The sequence below is a fragment of the Cyprinodon variegatus genome, unplaced genomic scaffold (genome assembly GCF_000732505.1).
Source record: "Cyprinodon variegatus isolate N-32 unplaced genomic scaffold, C_variegatus-1.0 Scaffold236, whole genome shotgun sequence".
Classification (NCBI taxonomy): Eukaryota; Metazoa; Chordata; class Actinopteri; order Cyprinodontiformes; family Cyprinodontidae; genus Cyprinodon; species Cyprinodon variegatus.
In genome coordinates, this window is record NW_015150689.1 from 461599 (window position 1) to 467599 (window position 6001).

Below are 6001 nucleotides of genomic sequence, written 5' to 3' on the forward strand. Positions count from 1 at the left end.
GTGTACTCTACCCACATCTGCAAACAAAGTTATCTATGCAGTTAGAAGAACATCAGCAGGTGAGGTATATGTAAACAAAGCAGGATGTCACATGGAGCTATTACTTTAAGTCACACAGGTCTGTGTTGGTGAAAGTTCAGCGCCTCAAATTACAAAATTGCACACTAGTTTCTAACTCGACACGTTTTAGCGTTAATACTGTTAATAAGAAGTAATACCCCACAGATTAGTTTGGATTCCTGAATTTTTATTTGAGTTTATTTTAGTAAATACATTAACATCCACTTTTCAAAACAAACACACCCTGTACATCTCTGCATGGTGTTTATAGAGATTGTTGATAATAATAAATCTAATTCTCAGGTTAGTTGTGAGAAGATGTTCCCCTAAATGCTCATTAGTCCACATTTTTAGCTTCTTTCTGGGGCTTAACTTCTTTTATTTTCTTTCAAACACTTTGGCTAAATGCATTTAGAAGCAATATTTCTGTGTAAAACCATAAACATTTATAATGTTTTGCAATTGATAAGTTTTATTTGTTATATGTTTAATAAACAATCATTGTCATTCACTTTATCTCTAAGAGGTAATAATGTTATGGCTGAATTTTAAACATTGATAGAAAGCAGCCATGTGCTCAAAGTCAACATTAAGTAGATTTTTTTGGAACAACCAGCAGAGGGCAGCATTTGTAAAGCCAAGCACATTCACCAGTCTCAGCTGTGCTATGCAGCCTTTCACATCCAAAGAGCATTTTTGCTTAACGCATAATGTTGCATGACCTTTTAATGAAAATACATCCTATTATTTTTGCTAGATATCTGCCATAGAAAATCCGTTGCCATCTTAAAGAACCAACAGTTTGTTTGTGTTTTTAGCTTTAAAATGAGAAAAGTGATACAAGGATTCATAAAAATGAAGCATGGATTTTCTTCAATTTGATATTTTTTATGTAAATAAAATAATGAGAATAAAAGAAGCAAATTAAAAGAAAAATAACCGAAAAATCACGTTTATTTGCTAGCGCAAGTCAGTACAAAGACAATTCAAAGTATTTTACATGAATTAAACAATAAAATAGAAGAAAAAGAAAAATGTAAATAAAAACAAATAAAGATGAAAAGCATTATAAAAGCAGGTAGTAAAACAAATAAAAAAGTTGGACTTAAAAGAAGGCTTTTTTTTAAGTTTTAAGAAGGCTTTTTTAAAGCTTTTTTTAAGTGCTGAAAGAAGGCTTTCAGCAAATTTACAGTCTTCTGGGAGTTTGTTCCAGATAGGTGGAGCATAGGAGCTAAATGCTGCTTCTCCATGTTTAGTTCTAGTTTAGGGTTTATAGAGTAGGGTTGATAAACTGACAACAGATCTGTTATGTATTGAGGTGCTGATCCATTCAGTGATTTGTAGACTGACATAAGGATTTTAAAGTCTATTGTCTGAGCTACAGGGAAGGACTTCAGAACCAGACTACTGTGCTCTACTTTCTTAGTTTTAGTGAGGACAGCAGCAGGGTTTTGGAACAGCTGCAGCTGTCTGATGGATTTTTTAGGCAAACCCATGAAGATACTGTTGCTGAATCAGTTCTACTAAAGATAAATGCGTTTTTCTAGATCCTGATTGGAATTTAGTCCTTTAATCCTGGAAATATTCTTCAGGTGACAAAAGGCTGACTAGTAACTGCCGTAATGGCCTCTGATGGTTCAGGTCTGACTCCATCATGACACCAAGATTTCAGCCATAATCAGTGGTTTCTAGCTATAGTAGCTGAAACTGTGAGCTAACTCTGGATGTCTCCTCATGTTGGTCTAAACATTATTACCCCACAATTGTTTTTATTCAGTTGGAGCAAATTTATGACATATCCACATATTGATTTGTTCTAAGCATAAAGCCATCACTCTGATTAGTTCATAGTCAACTGGTGATATTGCAATGTAAAGCTGTGTGTTGTCTGCATAGCTATGGTAACTGATCCGGTTGTTTGCTATAATCTGAGCTAAGGGGAGCATGTCGATATTGAATTGGAGGGCCCCAGAGTGCAGCCGTGAGGAACCCCACATGTGATTTTTCTGGTCTCTGATTTAAAGTTCCCTGCTGACACTTAAAAGTCCCCGTCCTTCAGATAGGATTTAAACCATTCCAGTGCTGTAGCATAAAGGCCGACCCAGTGATCCAGACACAATAAAAAAATCGAGTAATCAACACTATCAAACGCTGCACTCAGGTCCAACAATACCAGCACTGTTGTCCACAATCTGAACTTATATGGATGTCATTTAACACCTAAATCAGGGCAGTCACTGTACTGTAGTCGGCATGGGAACCTGACATGAAGACATCAAAGCAGCTGGTTATTGATAAGAAGGTATTTAAATATTGAAACACAACTTTTTCAATAATTATACTGATGTCATTCATCCCTATTGGGAAAATTATATTCAATATACTTATATATAATATAGATTCTAAGACTTGTATTTGTTAATTAGTTTAGTTCTTTATATCATTTTTATATCAGTATTAAGAGCCATTATAGAGAGTCCAAAGAGCAGACACCTGTTCTATAGAAAGTCACCTTGAATAGCACCATTTTAGCTTTCATTACACTTTTATTGCTGTGGCTGACAACAAAATGAAAATATTCTTGTTGCAAAGCTTGCTAATAACAGTCTTAAACTGTGTCATATCAAAACTCCATGATGAAATGTCAAGTTATCTTTGATCCTTTTTGTGTCATATGTAACACAAAATATTCATCCATGTAGCCCAAGATTTCTTTTGAACCTGCTTTAAAAAAAGGGTCATCTGCCTGCGGTACCTCAGTTTTTCCCACCACCTCTCTATGGGAAAGCAGTTGACATCATTCCTCATGTTAGTTTTCCTCTGTGTGCTCAAAGCATGCAAAGGGTGCTGGGTTTGTGTACTCTTCCACACGTTGCTCTCGTCCACTCTTCATAGAGCTGGTGGGGGGGTTACTTGTTTGTAGAATGATGTCATGGCCGCTGTGTGTCTATGGCAATTGCATCTGACATGCCTTTATCTTTGTGCATGCTGCAGTCAGTGGGAAGGCTGTGGGAGGGGAAAGCATCTTCTCTGTGCCCAAAAGGCTCTGTGACAGCCCCCATACAACAGACCTTCTTTTCACTCAAGCTATTTTAGGAGACACGTGAGAGTTGGAGGTTAATTCACTCAACATCTCTATTAAAAGCAGAGAAAAAGCACTAAGAAATGTGATGTTTGTTCCGATTTATTAAGTAAATGGAAATATAATTTTCTAATCAAATGAGAGTATAAAGAAAATTACTGCGACTGATTTATTTTAGGGTAACATTCAGTTCATGCTGGTTACCCACATTGTTTGCAGCCCTTTAGAGAAGTTAAGCTGCTTTGGAACATAGAGCAGCTCATATCATAGCTATATTACTGTCATGATGTCTTAAAAAAGCTTCCTTAAATGAGTGCTTTTAGATTTACTATTTTGTTCCCTGGATTTTTCCTAGACTGGGAACTCTGATGCTACAGGAATACTTTGAAAACATGTTTTTGTTTTGTTTTCCCTTAAAAAGTACATGGAATTTTTTTTTTTTTTTACATTTATTTTCCAGGAATTGAAAGATAACATGACTGTGTGTTTCATTCCAGTGTTACAGGGCCCACTGTAAAACAGGGTGATGGCCAAATTATGCTTCTCTACAGGAAGGAGAGAAGGTCCAAACTGACTGGAGGATGGATGGAGCGAAACGCAGAGCAAACATCCTCACATTCAATCACATATAAACCAGGTTCTTGGAAAGTTTGTTTATTTCGATAAGTGAATTTAACCATTGAAATACATTATATTGATAAATTAACAGAAGTTCATGTTTTGAGGTCTTTATCTCTGTTGTTTGTGGTGATTTTCCACTAACAGCTAAATAAGGATAAGTTTAAGAATAGAAAAAAGGTTAAAAAATGTATGAAGTGATGGTTGATTAATTGAAGAAACAAAATATGGTAGCAAGAAGGTGTGGTTTGTGGTGTAACAGTCGCCTGATTTGCTGAGAATTTCTCCCTTAACCTACCGTACTGTGTCTTTGCATGTGTTCCCTACTGCTATCCCTTTTTCCTGTAACACTGTTAATAAAAGCCACTAGTTCTGAAAAAAAAAAAATAAATAAATAAATAATATATATATATATATATATAAAGCCGGACAGATTTAAATCAAAGCATCTTCGTGTGTTATTAAGGTAAAATTCCACATAGTTCTATTTAGAATCTCTGGAAAAACATGAAATTCTCTATTCAGACTAGATCTGCAAATCTAGAGCATCCATATCACAAAAGATTTGGAGAACATTGCCTCAGATAGACTGAAGAAAAATGATTATTGCAATTTTAGATGTTTTTCCTGTAAAATCGATCAAAAACCATTGAATCGTTACCTTAACTGTGACATTAAAGCACTTTCTTTTGGTTTATCACATGAAATCTCAGTAAAAGTAATAAAAATTTGTGTTAAAAAAAGTAAAAAAGTTTAGGGACCAAAGATTTCTGCATAGCACTCCAAGAGCAAAGCGATTGTGAACTGCATTCACTACTAATACATTTTAAAACTGAAAGACATTAATAATAACCATATAAAGAGAATGTTTAATGCATTGCTTTACCAGATGGCCTGAAGCAGCAGATATATTTATCCTTATGACTTTTCCCTCTGAGTAAATCCGACAAAGAAACGACAGAACAAAGGAATTTCCTCAACTTTTATAGTATAATATCTGACTGACACACTAGCAAACTTCAAGGCAGACTAGACCCCTTTTTCCAGAGCTTTTTGTTAAAGTAATTTAAATGCTCTCTCTCTGTGGAAAACATTATAGCAGTCAAACCAGGCAGAAATTAGGCTTGAAGCTGCCAAACAGGTTAATCATCAGGTACTAGTCGGCTGATTCATTCTCCTGCCCTTTATTTAAGACATTTTTGCAGGCTGATGTTTTATAGCCATACATGTTGTGGTAAAACTTTTTTGCCTGAACATAACAAGAATGCATAAAACTGAACTACCGTCTGTTTTATTCTTCAAAGATGCTCATTAAGTTGCTAGTTTACAACCTCACATACAATACTTCTTAAAGGTTTCTTTCTCATTGAACATTTTCACATTTTGTTATGTTATCCACAAAGTTCAATTTCATAATTTTTTCATGCAACAGAAATGCAAAGAATAGTGAATGACTGTAAAATAAAAGAAAAAAGATGAAAGATTTTTAAACATATTTAGCATTATAAAAGTTAATCTGTTGCTCTCATCTGATAAATATACTCTATATTTAGATGTAGATAAATAACATAATATATATATATGTGTGTTTGAGTGTGTTTATGTGACATAATATGGTAATATACAGTGTAGGACATGAATATGTGTTATATATAGTCCTCATTGTATGTGTACACTGGAAAAAAATCAAAATCTAGATAAGTCATTTATCCTTAAAATAATTGCATTTCTTCTTAAATTGAGGAGATTAAAGAGATATTTTGCCAATGGAACAAGACAATTTAGATTTAAAATAAGAAAACAGAATTGCATTGTCTTATTCCAAGTGCATATTATCTAAATATCTTATTTTAAGGGTAAAAATACTAATTCCATTGGCAAATTATCAAATTTACCTATTTAAATCAAGGGTAAATACACTTAATTTAAGACATTTTTACTTATTTCTTGATCCTTTTTGCAGTGTATGTAACATCATAGCATGTAGATGACGCAGCACATGTTTAATTACATATAATGCATATATTTGTTTTATGCTTTTTCATTTTTTTTTATTGTATTTGTGAGACACGTTACCTGTTTGCTTTTATTTTTGTAAACTTTTGCTGAAATGTTACCGTATAAATGTAACACATACTGGACCCCAGGTCTGAACTGAGCTAAGCTAAACTAAACTAAACTAAACTAAACTAAACTAAACTAAACTAAACTAAACTAAACTAAACTAAACTAAACTAAACT